The sequence below is a fragment of the Ovis canadensis genome, chromosome 3 (assembly GCF_042477335.2).
Source record: "Ovis canadensis isolate MfBH-ARS-UI-01 breed Bighorn chromosome 3, ARS-UI_OviCan_v2, whole genome shotgun sequence".
In the NCBI taxonomy this organism is placed as follows: Eukaryota; Metazoa; Chordata; class Mammalia; order Artiodactyla; family Bovidae; genus Ovis; species Ovis canadensis.
Genome location: NC_091247.1, coordinates 135,868,364 through 135,886,999, shown reverse-complemented (window position 1 = coordinate 135,886,999; position 18,636 = coordinate 135,868,364).

Genomic DNA, 18,636 nt, shown 5'->3' with positions numbered 1-18,636 from the left:
TTCCCCTCACAATTCCCAAAATGGAACTCACCCACCTGTCTCTGAAACCTGCTCCTTCAGCACTGCTCTAACTCTGTGCATCGGGGAACGCCATGCACAGCGCCCAGAAACCCAGGAACCATCCTGGACCGCTTCCCTGTTCCATGTCTCATGTTTAATCAGTGTCAGGGTCCTGTGGTTTCAATCCACTCCTTAAAAATCACTAACGAAAAAGTGTATGGAAAACATTTCCATCAGATATGCAAGTTAGACTGTGCTGTAACAATATCATGAACTGATTATCAACACCTTGGCAATGTGCTAATTTCTCTGTTCCCTAGAAATCCACATATTTGGGGGTTTGTTTACAGAAGCTGTGAAACAAAATCTCTTGCTATGCATCTGACAACTTTCTGAGTTTCACTTAATTTCTTCTTGCCAGACTGACACGCCTTCAAATCCTTTTTTTAGGTCCCCTGTATTTTGCTGTGACCTTCCATACCCTCCACTCATCAGTGGCCCTGGTGTTGAAATCTTCTTCTACTGACAGTACCTGAAAAAAAATCTGTTACTAAAAGTGTATCCATGCCTGATGTCAAGAGGTAGGAAAAGCATGGGGTTTTTATTTTCCATGTTTAATCAACATTTTAACTTTCTTATTTCCAAAGTTTCCAAACTCTGGGCAACTGGTTAATCTACTTTAATTACAGTACTTCCCTGTACATCTTCTCTCATTTTCAAACATAGGTAGATAATTCAAAATGGGTTAAGATTCTTCCTGGTACCTCCACTGCAGAAAGTGCGAAGACCTTCATTCAGGCCTTAACTCTACCATTTACAAGCTTATGTCCTTGGACCACCTACCAAACCTCTCTGAACTTCACCTTTCTCCTCTGCAAAGCAAGAATGACTCCAACCTCACATCTCACTCTCTGCCTTGGGCATGGGAGGCCCTGCATAAATGTTGATACCCTTCCCAAATAGTTCTGCTATTAATTATACCCAGGATCACACAAGAGTCTCTATGGAATCTCAGCAGATTGAAACGATTTTCTAGGATAATGACTCTCCACTGTTAGTAGGAACAGTTGCCAGCTAGTCTCAATGCCTACACTCACTCAAGCAGCTAAAACTTCTAAGACTCCTCTCCAATAATAGGACTGTTCACTTCCTCCCCTGCAAAGTAGTATGCACCACACTTTGCTCATTCTCATGGCTTTCGGGAGGGGAAAACCTCATCCCACATAGAAAACCGAGTCACTGGCCTCTCGGGACTCTGGGTCCAGAATTCAGCTGGAGGAACCATCCATGGAAATGACATCATACGGAGAGGCAGGAGTGCAATGTGCGAAGTGAGGAGTCCAAAAACTTTAGAGGAAGCAAAATGTAAGAAGCTGGGGGCGTGACTATCCTAGCTTGGCGGTTGGACACTGTATAGATCTCCCCAAACTGATTCCTTACCTTTCGCCCGGTACCTGCACTCCGTGGAGACGTTTCACAGCTGGTACCTCCTTTTATCTTTTCAATCACCCTGAGAAGTTGGCAAATACTATTATGCCAGTTTTTTTTCAGAAGAAGAAACTGAGGAGAGAGTGCCCAGATTACACGAACTAACACAGAATGGAGCTCGGGCTTAACATGGGGCTTCTGATTCTAACACCTTTCTGCCACATTCCCTGCCTCTCGTATAGCTGGGGAAGAGGAAGACTCAAACAATCTCCAGGGGAACATAAGCTCAGTGTCACAGGGGGAAACCACCGGACTGGAGTGCATATACGACACCGGGCCTCTTTTCCCAGACATTAACTCTTGAGATGTCCGTCTCCTTTCCTCTGCAGGGAGCAGGCAGCAATAAATGATTCCAAGTTCCCTCTCGTGTTTCTGTTTCTTAAATGTGTATCTTTAGTTATTTTAATGTATAACTCAGCTGCTGCTGCTACGTCGCTTCAGTCGTGTCCGACTCTATGCAACCCCATAGATGGCAGCCCACCAGACTCCCCCGTCCCTGGGATTCTCCAGGCAAGAATACTGGAGTGGGTTGCCATTTCCTTCTCTGTATAACCTAGAAGAGATGCCAAAAAAAAAAAAAAATTTAAGGTATATCACAAGTTCAGCAGCATGTATGGTGTTTTTGACTTAATGTGACCGCTGCGGCTGAATTTAAAAGTTGGGATGTTCATTCACAGTTTAGGCCTCATTAAACTTCAGTAACATTTCTGCATCTCAGTTTTCTAAAATGAAAACCAGGGATGACAGTTTTCTACTTCTTGCTGCCTGCCATCTTGCTTTTTCCTAGCCTCCCAACACCAGGCAGGGAAGAGGAGCTGCTAATCTGATTGGTCAGCATCTGGGATCAGAGATAGACCTTTATGCAGTTGGCCCTCTGTATCCACTGGTTTCATGTCTGCATATTCAACCAGAATGGATCAAAACCATTTGGAAATCAATTCCAAAAATTTCCACGAAGCAAAACTTGGCTTCACCACTTGCCAGCAATTATTTACATAGCATTTACATTGTATTAGGTATTGTAAGTGATCTAGAGATGATTTAAAGGATACAGGAGATTATATGCAAACACTACACCTTTTGACATAAAGGACTTGAGCATTTATGGACTTTGGTATCTCCAGTGTCCTGCAACCAATCCCCTGTGGATACCATGGGACAACTGTAATTAGGGGCAGGATGCCATCCTCGGGAGTGGTTCTCTTTCTTTTAAATTATATGCAGTTGGCTGAGCAAGTGGACTCAGCCCTCTCTCTTACTCACTGCATCCTCTGTGTTAAGTGCCTAAGAAGGTGGGTTAGTAGTCACCTTATTTTCTCCGTTCCTTTGTCGTCTTTACTCCATGCATCCTTTTAGAGGGTACTAACAGCCCAGGGTGTTAGAGAAGACTCCTGAGCATCCCTTGGACTGCAAGGAGATCCAACCAGTCCATTCTGAAGGAGATCAGCCCTGGGTGTTCTTTGGAAGGAATGATGCTAAAGCTGAAACTCCAGTACTTTGGCCACCTCATGCGAAGAGTTGACTCATTGGAAAAGACTCTGATGCTGGCAAGAAGGGGATGACAGAGGATGAGATGGCTGGATGACATCACCGACTCAATGGATGTTAGTTTGAGTGAACTCCGGGAGATGGTGATAGGGAGGCCTGGCGTGCTGCGATTCATGGGGTCGCAAGGAGTCAGACATGACTGAGTGACTGAACTGAACTGACTGAAGAGCCCAAGATTTAGATTCAGGAAGAAGTAAGAGGTTTTGATTAGACCTCAAGGCCGGTTTTCATTCCAATCCCAAAGAAAGGCAATGCCAAAGAATGTTCAAACTACTGCACAATTGCACTCATCTCACACACTAGCAAAATAATGCTCAAAATTCTCCAAGCCAGGCTTCAACAGTACGTGAACCATGAAATTCCAGATGTTCAAGCTGGATTTAGAAAAGGCAGAGGAACCAGAGATCAAATTGCCGACATCTGCTGGATCATCAAAAAAGCAAGAGAGTTCCAGAAAAAATCTATTTCTGCTTTATTGACTATGCCAAAGCCTTTGACCACGTGGATCACAATTGTGGAAAATTCTGAAAGAGATGGGAATACCAGACCACCTGACCTGCCTCCTGAGAAATCTGTATGCAGGTCAAGAAGCAACAGTTAGAATTGGACGTGGAATAACAGGCTGGTTCCAAATCAGGAAAGGAATACATCAAGGCTGTATATTGTCCCCCTGCTTATTTAACTTATACGCAGAGTACATCGTGCAAAATGGCAGCCTGGATGAAGCAAAAGCTGGAATCAAGATTGCCAGGAGAAATATCAATAACCTCAGATACGCAGATGACACCACCCTTATAGCGAAAGTGAAAAAGAACTGAAGAGCCTCTTGATGAAAGTGAAAGAGGAGAGAGAAAAATTTCGATTAAATCAACATTCAGAAAATGAAGATCATGGCATCCAGTTCTGTCACTTCATGGCAAATAGATGGGGAAACAATGGAAACAGTGAGAGACTTTATTTTGGGGGGCTCCAAAATCACTGCAGGTGGTGACTTCAGCCATGAAATTAAAAGACGCTTGCTCCTTGGAAGAAAAGCTATGACCAACCTAGATAGCATATTAAAAAGCAGAGACATTACTTTGCCAACAAAGGGCTGTCTAGTCAAAGCTATGGTTTTTCCAGTAGTCATGTATGGCTGTGAGTTAGACTATAGACAAAGCTGAGCACCAAAGAATTGATGCTTTTGAACTGTAGTGTTTGTGAAGACTCTTGAGAGTCCCTTGGACTGCAAGGAAATCTACCCAGTCAATTCTGAAGGATATCAGTCCTGAATATTCATTGGAAGGACTGACGCTGAAGCTGCTACCTGATGCGAAGAACTGACCATTGGAAAAGACCCTGATGCTGGGAAAGATTGGAGGTGAGAGGAAAAGGGGATGACAGGGGATGAGATGGATGGAGGCATCATTAACTCAATGGACATGAGTTTGAGCAAGTTCTGGGAGTTGGTGATGGACAGGGAAGCCTGGTGTGCTGCAGTCCATGGAGTCACAAAGAATTGGACAGGACTGAGTGACTGAATTGAACTGATACATATATACAAATCCTATATATGCATATATTTTCAAATCACCCACTTCTTTGGTATAGGGTACAGTATTCTATTATCATCCTGGGATGATCTCCCAAGGAGCCATCTTATCTGAGCACACAGTTCTATTTAATCCAGTTTCTGATGACTAGTCTCAGGGGCAACCTTATGCAATAGATATTGGCTATGACACAAGGCTTCTCTACTTAAATGTGCAAACTGAGATCCAGAAAGACAAAGAGTACCTTCTCTCCTACACATGCCTGTGTATGTGGGGGTGGAATATGATGTTGGTAGTGAAGAAGCCAAATCTTTCGAAAGTCTTCATCCTTTTCTTTTTCCGAGATGATGCTGGAATTTAGATGTGCGTCAAACAAAAAAGAAGAGGGCTTTTTCTTGGAAGCTACAAAAGATCACTTCTTTTTATTTTTGAGCACTGCAAAACACACATCAAATAGGACATGTGTCTAAGAAGCTTTGACATATCTATCACCCATGATCTTTTTGTGTTAAAAGAAACGAGCCACAGAAATATAGTTGCTGCCAAAAAAAATGTTGTCTGAACCTCTTTTCACTTCCTCCCTGCAAGGATGACCTGGGCTTCGTCAAATCATCACCAGAAGACAAAATCTGTTGCTTTAGGGCAGACAGGCCAATGGAGGTTTGGTTGACATCGTCGCCTTGATGTGGTCACAGAGGTTGATCATGCAGCTGTTGGCTAAAAATGATAAGCATCTAAAGAAAGTGTACAAACAGTGTCTCTACTTTCTTGGAACTAGGACTTGGCTTCCTTGGATCATCTTACCCTTCCTTCCAGCTTCAAAAAAAGGAAATGTTAGATATTCAATTTGGTGTTTGCCTAAGGATACTTCAACAAGTCTCCTGATGAGGTATTTATTTCTGAGAAGGCAGCCTATGACTCAGTTTGATTCTAACAAAAACAAATCTACCTAAACCAGTAGGGAAAAGAGGACTTATTAACAAAGGTCAACTAGAGTAAATATCAACTCTATCTGAAAATAAGGCTTTCTGTCAAAGCTACGGGAGCAACTGTAAGGCATAAAGCGATTTTTGGGTTCCGAAGACCTGAAGACTCCACCTATCTTGCTGGTCTTCAGACTTCAGGGAGTAAAGCAGTATTTGCACGCATGCATGCTCAGTCATGTCCAACTCCTTGCGACCCCATGGTCTGTAGCCCTCCATGCTCTTCTGTCCATGGGATTCTCTAGGCAAGAATATTTGAGTGGGTTGCCATGTCTCCTCCAGGGGATCTTCCCAACTCAGGGATGGAACACACATCTCCAGCATTGGCATGTGGATTTTTTTTTTACCACTGAGCCACATGAGAAGTCCAATTTTGCATAGTGTCAGCAAAAGTTTCTTCTTCAGAAATTTTGGCGGGTGACGGTGGTGAGGAGTGTCAGGAATATATGAGGGGTTGTGAGGGGATCAAATGTTCTGTCCTTTTGCTCCCGAAGCAGCCCTTTCTCAATCATATTCTTAAACCCAGAGTGGTTAAGATGATCAAAAAGAATGTTAAAAGCAGAGTCAGAAAGCAAAACAGTGAACCGTATAGTCTTACCCTGGGCTTGTAACGTTAGAATCGGTCCAGAATTATTTACTATTTCCCCTTGATCCCCAAAGAGACACCAGTGCCAGAGCCAGTGTAGGAAGAAATGTATTCAAAACCTTCCTTTGGGGTGTGGTAACTTCCTATTTTGCTCCTGGGTCCTAGAGTGCATCTTATTCCCTGGTGCTTTAGTGGTTGAGGATTTGCCTGCCAATGCTTGACCCCTGGTGTGGGAAAGATCCCACGTGCTGAGGAGCAACTGAGTAGGTAAGCCACAACTACTGAGCCCTGTGCCAGCTGCTGAGCCAGCCATGCCACTACGGAAGCCCATGTGCCCAGAGCTTGTGCTCCACAATAAGAGGAGCCACCCGGCGAGAACCTGTGCACGGAAGTGAAGAGTAGCCCATGCTCGCGGCAACCAGAGGGAGACCGTGCTCAGCAATGAGCACCCAGGGCAGCCAAAAATAAATAAATAAGTAAAATAAAATAAAAGGCGGCCTGGGAAGTCCTGCTCCAACCCCACCTTATTTGTTATTTCTGGCGAACAGTCTTCAGTCATTTTATCTTTGTGCTTATGTATATGTTGTGCCTTTTGTCTGGCTCTTTTGAGATATTTTTGCATTATTTTTCTTTATCCTTAATTTTCATTCAACAATCATGCACCTGATATGAATTTCTTTCCGTTTTTCCCTCTGGGATTTACTGGGTTCCTTAGATTTATGGATTAACATTATTAATCAAGTTCAGCCAAAACTTTCTTAAATATTTTTTGCTCCACGAGTTCTCTATTCTCCTGAATAACATGTGTGTGAGACTGCTTATTTTCCTATAGGTAACTGGGTCTCTGTTGGTTTTTTTTCAAGGTTTTTTTCCCCCCCCCTTTTCAGTTTGGTGATTTCTGTTGACTTTTCTTCAGGTTACCTGATCTTTCCTTCTGCCATCTCCAGACTCATGTCATTTACTTACCCAGCGTTTTTCCAGATAGTCTGTTCTTTATTCCAGATACTGTATTTTTCAGTTCTGTGATTTCCAGAACGTTCTCGTTTTCTCCGCATTTTCATATCTTTCTCCAAAACCCCATGGCTTCACAAATTATATCAATTTTTGTGTAAATTATTTAACATAGTAGTAATTTTAAAGTCTTCATATGCTAATTTTAATATCTGCTTTGTCTGTGGGCCTCCTTTTATTTCAGTTCTTGTGTGTGTGTGTGTGTGTGTGTGTGTGTGTGTGTGTGTCTTTATTATGGGTCACACTTTTCTGCTTTTTCGTGACTCTGGTCATTGTTATTGTATATTAGACACTGTACCTGACACACTGTGGACATCTAAATTCTGCTATCTTCCTCTGATGAGTACTGACATTTTGTTCCAGAAGGCAGCTAAATGTCTCGTGGATAACATTACTCCTCTGCAGGCTTGTTTCTGGGTTTTGCTAGGCTATTTACATTTTAATTTTATCCTTAGTCCTAGGCTCATAGTCCTTAGCTCAGAGTCCTGAGATATGGTCCTTATATCTAAGGCATGACACTGCTGGCAAATCACAGAAATGCAAGACGTATTTATCAAACCCCTCTAATTTAGTAGTTTTTAACTTCAAACTCTGTCTCCTTAGCACCAGGCAGCTGCTGAAATCTCTGATCAGTTCTTTCAGCCATCCAGCTGTTGTTTTCTGCTCTGTTCCTTGGAATCTTGCCCTGTGCATCTGAAGAGTCAGCCAAGCTTTTGAGAAGATTTTATACATAGATCTGGGGGCTCCCCACCACCATCACTCCTAACCTTCTGGGATTTCCCTGCTCCTTTCAATTTCCAGTTGCTCTGTAGCCTTCTAGTCCGGCTTCTAACTGTTTAGTCCAATAAGCGTGTTCTGCAGACTAGTGAATGCTTGCAGCAGAAAAGCAGTTAAATGTGATTTTAGTCCTTCTCTGGTACACTGAAGTAGACATATAAGCAGAGTTTATAATTATTATCAGTAGGATATTTAGTCTGATAAAACTACTTGCCATTACTTGAACCTGGAAGCTTTTATACAAAAATGAAGTCATGCTATATATTTTCCTTTATAACATTTTAAAAGTTGAATAACATATTTTAGTTATTGTTCCATGTCAATATACATTAATTGACCTTATTTCCTTTGACATATGGCATTCCAAGTATTTGATGATAAGGCTGTATAACAAAGATAAACTATTAAATGGAGTTGTAGGTTATGAATTACACTTCTTTCAATGGTCTTTGAAAGGTACTAAATTACTTTCTTTTTAATGCAACTCCTTATGAAGACCAGTTATATTTGGGTATGCTGCGGCTACTGCTAAGTTGCTTCAGTCATGTCCAACTCTGTGCGACCCCATAGATGGCAGCCCACCAGGCTCCCCCGTCCCTGGGATTCTCCAGGCAAGAACACTGGCATGGGTTGCCATTTCCTTCTCCAATGCATGAAAGTGAAAAGTGAAAGTGAAGTCGCTGAGTCGTGTCTGACTCTTCGTGACTCCATGGACTGCAGCCTACCAGGCTCCTTCATCCATGGGATTTTCCAGGCAAGAGTACTGGAGTGGGGTGCCATTGCCTTCTCTGATTTGGGTATGAAGGATCCTGAATTTAAATAATCCTCTGTTAATGTACTTTTTGGTTGTTTCAATTTTCCTTATCAGAAGCAATGATATAATCAACATTATACGTTGTACGTGGTTTTTTTTTTTTTTTCTTTCCCATAGAATAATTATTCTAGGGGAGGAATCACTGAATTACACTTCTTTTAATGGTCCTGGAAAGATACTAAATTACTTTCTTTTGAATGTAACTCCTTATGAAGACCAGTTATATTTCTGGGCTCCTAATCAAAAACACTTGGATTCTACTTCAGGCATGCTTCCTGACTTTACTGGTAAAACATCATCTCCAGCTCAACCTAGCCCAGGGCTTTATTCTTTAGTGTTGCTCCATCATGAATATTCACAATTTACCTCATTCCCTTCACATCCTCTCACTTATCTTCACAGTTTACATCATTCACCCAGATCTAACAGAGAAGGCAATGGCACCTCTCTCCAGTACTCTTGCCTGGAAAATCCCATGGATGGAGGAGCCTGGTAGGCTGCAGTCCATGGAGTCACGAAGAGTCAGACACGACTCAGCGACTTCACTTTCACTTTTCACTTTCATGCATTGGAGAAGGAAATGGCAACCCACGCCAGTGTTCTTGCCTGGAGAATCCCAGGGATGGGGGAGCCTGGTGGGCTGCCGTCTATGGGGTCACACAGAGTCGGACACGACTGAGGCGACTTAGCAGCAGCTGCAGCAGCAGCAGCAGCCCAAATCTAAAATAGACAGTTTTTTTTTTTGTGAATTAAGGTCATTGCAATCTGAACCACGTAATGGCAACAACTGGTTCAAAAGAACTTTGTCAGTAAGAAATGCTCTAAAATGTCTCCAAAATTAATACTGTAGCTTCTTTACCTTCCTTAATTTTAAAAAGTAACCACTAAGACAGTAAATAAAATACTGGGCCATTTTCTTAGTAAAATATATGTAAAGGAAGAGTTAAAGGTAGGAAACTAAACATACACATTTTCCTGTACTTTCTCTGAATTCTCACTAACTGACATAAAGAAATTTCTTTTTATAAGACATAAATCTAAGAGGGAAAAGATAGCTGGAGAGAAAATGATAACCACAAAGTGTTCCAAATTAGAAAACAGAAGAAGGAAAGACAACTGACCTAGTGGACCCAGGAAAGTTATGTTCTAAGTGAGTGAGCTAAGTCATAGCCCATTTTCTCCAAAGCCTCAAGAACTAGAAGCATCATTTGGGGGTAAAGGAAAGGACAGAAGTCTAAGGGGCAGCTAGAACACTCCTCTCTACAAATCCTCTTTCCCACATTATGCAACCAGGTGAAAAATTCTGGTCTATTTCAGCAGAAAATGGAGGTTTCTGGAGAAGAAAGTTAAAAAAAAAAAACAACATCTCTGAGTTGAGGGCACATGGTATAGTGGAAGGTAGTAATCATTTTGAAAGCAGAAGCATTAAATACTAAATATTGAAACCCTCCACTATAGCTACCGGCCCCCTTTCATCACATGGTTTTCAGAATACAATGCAGGACATCAGAAAATTCTTCTCTGAAAAACATTTGACAAGTCACAAGAAAAGATCTAAAGATACTCACATTGGTTATCCAATTAAACAGCCCAGTCTTATCCTCCTATGTGTGATCTGGTGGTCTTCAAGCCCCATCCACAATACAGAGTTACCATTAAGCTGTTTAGTGCCCCAATTTAAAACACAAATGACAACCAAGAATCACAAGACGTTTGAAGAAAGCAAACATAAAAGAGATGAAAACCAAAGAGACTAAAGTAATTTGAAGGTGAAAACTATCAGAGAACTAAGAAAATATACCGCAAACATACAGCAATAGGATGGTATTTTAAAAGGAGTAGTCATAAAAAGTCTTAGGAATGAAAAAATATGACATAACTTGAAAATCCAATACAAAGGTTGGGAGAAAAATTTGATAAAACTCCAAAGGCCAACAAAAATGACAGAATATAGGAGAGAAAAGATAACATTTAAAGACCAAGCCAGGAAGTCTGATACCTAAACCCAGTATGAGCCATAGAAAGAAGAAGAAAAGAAAACAGAGGAAATGAAATCACAAAAGGAAGGTGAGAGGACTCCATAGTGACTTCACAGTGAGAAGGCAGGAGATAATGCTTAAGGCTGGAGAACAATCACTGGCTCAGATATTTTTTGAATTAGTAAATAAATGAAACAGTGCTCTTAAACTAAGTCCTGTAGGCAAACGAAGTCATATTATATGACACCCCTTCTGGAATACTAGGGTCCTGGGATGCAGAACCCAGAACAGTACATCCTGTCCAACTAGGGTGAGGGGCTCAAGAAATGGCTCCTCAATGCCAGTGCTGCAGAACTGAGATCTTGATCTTGGGGTATTGTTTCTAGCTTACAAGCCGTTTTGCATCATGCCAACCTTCTTCTCCCCACTTCCATAGTCACTGACCAGCAATCGTAAAACATCGTTATGGATAGCCTTCACCCTGTAACTTACAGCTGTAGTTCGTGGAACCAATGGGCGTTATGAAGGTGACATTTTGGAGAAAAGGATCCAAAAGCCAAATAAATAGTGCAACTAAGTCACCAAAGTGGAAGGCTAAAAAAAACAAAGGAAACCCAGGGCCGAGACTTGAGGCAGTGAGGGAGAGGGTGGGGAGCCAGAGTGTCCTCACAGGAAGGCTCCTTTCTCCCAGCTTCATGACCTTTCCCTTCTCATCACTTGTCACGGATCCTAATGCCCCTGGATTGTAAGCTCCATGAGGCCAGGATCTGTGCTTCTTTTGTTGTGATGTCCCTTACCTGTGCTCAGCACTAGGTGGTTCTACAAAATAAAAAAAAAAAGAGGTTAAATGCGGGAACAAATGACCTAGCTGAGAGCAGAGAAGTCTGAAGTGGCAAGTAAGACACAGAGGCTGGAGAGATTTCCTGAACTGAAAAGAAGAGGAAGCTGTGGTGGCTTGATGTGGGTCACCAGCAGCCTGAACACAAAAGGGGAGACGTTCTTACAGGTGCCAACTGTGCCTGGAGACTCTAGCAGTAAAGACACACACACAGACACACACACACACAGATACACACACACACACAGAAACACACACAGACACACACAGACACACACAACACACACACACAGAGACACACACACAGACACACACACACAGAGACACACACACACAGACACACACACACAGACACACACACACAGATACACACACAGACAGAAACACACACAGACACACACACAGAAAGACACACACACAGACACACACACACACAGATATACACACACACAGAAAGACACACACACAGAGACACACACACAGATATACACACATACAGATACACACACACAGATACACACACACAGAAACACACACAGACAGACACACACAGACACACACACAACACACACACACAGAGACACACACACACAGACACACACACACAGAGACACACACACACAGATACACACACAGACAGAAACACACACAGACACACACACACAGAGAAAGACACACACACACAGACACACACACACACACAGACACACACACAGATATACACACACACAGAAAGACACACACACACAGAGACACACACACAGATATACACACATACAGATACACACACATACACACACAGATACACACACACACAGAAACACACACAGACAGACACACACAGACACACACACAACACACACACACAGAGACACACACACAGACACACACACAGAGACACACACACAGATATACACACACACAGAAAGACACATACACAGAGACACACACACAGATATACACACATACAGATACACACACATACACACACAGATATACACACACACAGAAACACACACAGACACACACAGAGACACACACAGAGACACACACACAGATAAACGCACACAGACAGAAACACACACACAGACACACACACACAGAAAGACACACACACAGACACATATACACAGAGACACACACACAGATACACACACACACAGATACACACGCACAGATACACACACATAGATACACACACAGATACACACACACACAGAAACACACACAGAAAGACACACACACACAGAGACACACATACACAGAGACACACACACAGATACACACACACAGAAACACACACACACAGATACACACACAGACAGAAACACACACACACACAGAGACACACACACAGAAAGACACACACACACAGACACACATACACAGAGACACACACACACAGATACACACACACAGATACACACACAGAAACACACACAGACAGAAACACACACACACAGAGACACACATACACAGAGACACACACACAGATACACACACACAGAAACACACACAGACAGAAACACACACAGACACACACACACAGACACACACACAAAGACACACACAGAGACACACATACACAGAGACACACACACAGAGATACACACACACACAGATACACACACAGACAGAAACACACACACACAGAAAGACACACACACAGAGACACACACACACACAGAGACACACAGAGAGACATAGACACACACACACACAGAGACACACACACAGACACAGACACATCCAGACACACACACCCAGACACACAGACAGACACACAGACACACACACACAGACACACACACACAGACACACAGAGACATCCACACACACAGAGACACACAGACACAGACACACACACACAGGTTTGTGCGTGAAGCACTCACCATGGATCCTGAATACTGGGGCCGTTCCTGCCAAGGCAAGCCCTGCGCCACAAGGGCACAGCCACCATGGCTGGAGACGTGGTTAGCTCACAGACGGGACTAGACAGGGAATGCCTCCGGTTCTAACATGGAAGCCCAAAGTTCAGGTTGACCAAAGGGACCTCACATCATCTTCACTGGAATTAATTAACTCAGAAGATAGGTCATTTCCTAATCCTGCGGGTGATTTAATAAGATGAGCTGTTCAGAAGGCAGGATACAGCTATGGTCATCTCTAAAGGGCAGGAGGACTATTCCTCAGAGGACAGAGGGGACTAATGACATTTCACTCAGCACACAGAATTGAAGTCTGCTCTCCGTGGGGACAGAAGGAAGGTTTTGGGGTGGGGAGAGAGAGGAACAAGGACTCTTAGTGATGTCAGGAAGCAGCTCAGATTTCCTTTGGCTACAAAGAGGCAGACTACTCCCCAGAACACTCAGATACTAAGACAGTGTCTTAGTGCTGCCCCATAATTGTGGGAGAAAAAAATCTCAACTGTTTATCTACAGTCGTCTTCCCAGGGATGGGATGTGGGATCTCTCTGCTTGGAGAAAGGGGACCAGCCTCTTCTCTGGCTTTTCCCATACTTCCTCACGCAAAGGACTATCAGGAGAAGACCGCGAATAGAGCTCTTTTCCTTCGGCTGATGAGGCAAATACCTTGTTCCAAAGCTCCTGCCCCTGCCTGCAGACTGTCTCAACCGGATTATCTTGGTTTTGACGCAATTCCATGGGGCAGTAACGCAACCTCACTCTGCTGTGCTATCTCATGTGACTCTAGGGCTGGCAGCAGGCAGGAGTTCCCAAAGATCTTCTGGTTTATCAATGTCACCCGCTCGTTCTCTGTAATAAGGAGGGGAGAGAGCTGCTGACACCACAACCCCAGGAGGTAGACGGGAAACATTTCAGCATGAAGCTGACAGGGCCATGCTGGGGTCCTCGGCAGCACCTCAGGGGGTTATGAAACCACTTGGACGGTCCTGAGTTCAAACTGTGACATTGGTCTGTATGACCTTGGTTGGATTAGCTAACTTACTTGAGTATCCGTTTCCTGACTTGTAAAATCAGGCTGAAATCCTGGCTCCTAAGGATGTCAGTGGATGGAGCGACACTGAAACCACCTTCTCCGAGCCTGGCTCCTGACAGATGCTCCACCAGCGCTGCTCCCTCGCCTGACCTCCCTCCCGCCTCCCCACGCTCATCGTCTGTGGATGTGGTGTTCCTGCAGAATGAGTCAGCTGAGACGACCAGGAATTGAGTACCCCGGACATGTTCTAGCATTGCCTTAAACAAAAACCAGGCCGCGCTCTCTGTGTGGCCTGGGACTGAGGAGGGGTGGGTTCCCCATCCTAGGCTACCTGTTTCTGGAAGCCCTCTTCCTGTGCTGGGCACTGGAGCAGGACCCACCGCCCCAGCCCAGGCTCCCCCTGCCCCCCACCTGGCTGGAGCTGGGGATGTTCTATTTCAACATCTGCTGCTGCACATCGGGACACGGAGGAGAGCAACACTGCCGTCCAGCACCTGTTGATTCACTCTTGCAACAAACAGAGAAAACCTGAGCGTAAGACAGAGAGCATCCATTCGTCACCAATATTTCTATAACGTTTATTCTATGCCTGGCACTGTCTGAAGCACTTCACAAACATGATCTTACTGACGCCTCGCAACGGTGCTGTGAGGTTGGTATCATTACAACCCTATTTCAGAGGTAATGAAACTGAAGCACAGAGAATAACAGAGCTTGCCCAGGAAGCTATAACGCAACACTTTTTGGACCTGGGGATGGGAACGTCTACAGTCCTCCATTGTTTGTCCAGGGGGAGGGACAAGCACCTGTTCGTGTTCTCATTTGCTCACTGACACCTGCATTAATAACTAAGTGTGTGTCACACTGCTTTAGGAAAGGCGGCACACACGAGACGCAGGCCTCTCTTCATGGAGTCTACAAGGAGGCAAATGCCAAAGAAGCTTCATCTGTATCCTCTGACTTTGCCACCAGCAAAGATAGCTGACCTGGGTCGAGAATGCCAGTGGCGTAGACTTCCTCTTTATACTAAAGAAATGCCCTTTGGGACTTCCCTGGTGGTCCAGCAGTTAAGACTCCACATTTCCAATGCAGAGGGTGCAGGTTCTATCCCTGGTCAGGGAACTAAGATCTCACATGCCACGCAGCTAAAAAAAAAAAAAAAGACCTTTATGGGACATCAGATATGTGACCTTTGACCTCATAAGGCCCACACTAAGAAGTCCATCGAGTCCACTTGCTTAGACCTTCATAGCTCAGAAGAGAAGTGTGTGTGAGGCTTATGCCCTCACCAAAACCCAGAAAAGGCACGTGGCCATAAGCAGGGCCCCATGTTCCCAAACTTCATATGCGTCACCAACAAAGAATATTTTGTGTGAGGTGTTGGGTATTTATTTTTACATGTACTTTAAATAACATTTTATAAATAGCACCGATCCATTATTTCAAAAGCACTATTGCTTAAAGAAAAAATAATTAAGTGCGTTACCTAAAAAAAAACAAATATTGGCCCAGGTGGTGCATCACAAGCTAAAAATGATCCAAGTGGTACTCAAATGGGCCGGAGTCTGGGAAGCCCACAGTGATACTCACTGGGGTCATTACTGCATTTTGTCCGGGGTTGCTCTTCACTGTGGAGGGCTAGTTCCCACACTGCCTACAGATCAATAGCCTCAGTCACTGCCCACTCCAAGGTTCATGTTCTCATTTGTTCACTGACACCTGCATTAATAACTAAGTGTGTGTCACACTGCTTTAGGAAAGGCGGCATACATGAGATGCAGGCCTCTCTTCATGGAGTCTACACCCTCAACAACGCACAGTGATAAGTCCCCACAAAATGCCTCCAAACATTCCCAAACGCCACATGGCAGAAGGCTGGGGAGATGTCATACCAGTCCTGGATGGGAACTACTGCTAAAGTCTTGCTGGAGGCCTCCCTGGAAAAACAAGCTATTTTCAGATATTTTAAAAATAGAATGAAGGGAAGATAAAGTTCAAGTTCAGTTACCAAGTGGTTGGGTCGGGGGATGGTGGGGAGGGAAGAGGGACCAGAGTAAGCAAGTGAGTGAAGTGGAAGTCCCTCAGTCGTGTTTGACTCTTTGCAACCCCGTGGACTGTAGAGTCCATGGAATTCTCTAGGCCGGAATACTGGAGTGGGTAGCCTTTTCCTTCTCCAGGGGATCTTCCCAAACCAGGGATCGAACTCAGGTCTCCCGCATTGCAGGCGAATCCTTCACCAGCTGGGCCACAAGGGAAGTCCAGAGTAAGCAAATGAGAACCCAAATGAAAAGACAGCAAAGACAGAAGAAGCTCTGGTGAGAATGCGGACAGACAGAAATGGCCTGGGGCTGCAGACAGAGGCTTCCTGGTTTGGGGCTGCTGTTATGAGCAAGACCAGTTTCTTTCTGCTTGTCTTACAGGTACAACCTGGCACCTGACAACAACCAGAGAGAGTGCCCGCTGCCTGCTGGTGAACAGGCAGCACAACCTATTGCTTGAACTAAATGCAAGAAGGTATTCTTGCACACCAGACCAAGAGAGTATCCTGTAAGAACACAGGAATCGTATTATGAAACATGGGACAGACTCATCAATCATTAAAGAAGAAGAGAAGAAAGCCATGAGTGTCTTTCCAAGTGAGGATGAATTGTGAGGGTGAGAATAACTTGATGCTATTTGTACACCACCCAAGATACCATTCATGCCCTTTAAAAATCTTGGTTATTTTTGGTACCTTTGAGCCCCTAGTTTTCCCAGTGCACTCCTAGGTGGAATGTCCTCTGTCTCAATGTGTCTATAGAACAAATCTTTCCAAAGTTGCTCATGGGTGGTCATAGAAAAAAAGCTTGTTCAAATAAGTTTGGGAAATACTGCATATTTCCATTTTGGAGATTCACAAAGCACATTGGCAACTTACAGGTTTTGAGAATATTTCTTCTGTTCCCTTGGTTATTTGAAACGTGAAATCCAAACTCCTTGCCAGGTTTAAAAGTCAACAGACTTGTCCCACTTTACCTGATCAATGTTACTTTCCTGGGAGGCAGATGCATCATTGCTGTTCCCACCTTACTCATCCTCACTTCTGGGCCTTCTCTCACATTCCTCCGTCCTCTAGAAATGCCTTTCTCAGCCTCCCCACTGACTCCACACTTCAGACAAAGCACCAGTTCAAGATTCATGTCCTAACGACTATCCCCCACAGTGAACTTTCTCAGAACTGTCTACCAAAGGTGGTGTCACGTCAGTGTGATCCCTTCTATGTTGCCTGGGGATTATTGTCTGGGGTGTTTGTAGGCAAAGCTCATGAGAGCCCCTAAATGTACTATGGATACCATGAGTCTTCTAGAAAAAATACTTCTTGATGTGTATCCTGGTTGGATGTGCCAATGGCTGGCTTTGTTCCCTTATAAAACCTCTTACACAGCTTGTCTCTCTGTGAATTGGCAATCACTGGGTAATGACTGAACATATGTGTTCTGTCTATGTTTAATTACTCTGATATTCCTCAAATTAAATGAAATGTATGCTACAACAGATTCTATCTAGAACTGTATAATGTTGGGCATAATCAAAGTTAAGAATATGCTCCTGGAAATGGAAGTCTTTTTACCTGCATGAATATTAAGAGTTTATTTTTATTTCTAATCTATTCCCTAAATTCTCCCTTGCCCCTCCTCAAAGGAAAAAAAAAAGTCTTTTCCAATCCATCAGAATGTCCATTTGGTTTTATTTTCAAAATATATTCAGAGCCTGACCCCACTCACCACCTCCACATCACAGGAGGTGTTCTCTTGGAAGCTAACCCTGGGATGGAGCCAAGTGGAAGCAAGGTGATCAGGGGAGTGCTCCTGGGAATATCTACGGAAAGGAAGGAAACAGCTTGGGAAGAGGGAGGGGTGGGGCTGGGGAACTCTCACAGGGCAGGCCTGAGCTGGCCACGCGGAGCTCTGAGCTAGGACAGCCCTTGGGAGCCGTGCTGAACTGAGGTGAGGAGCTAGGTCTTCAGACCCTCTACCCACACGTCTCTGGATACAGACTGCCCTAGGAAGGCAGGAGGCCACTGGATAAAGAAGCTCTCCTCAGAGGAGGCAACTCTTCAAGAGGAATGACAGGCGAAGGCCA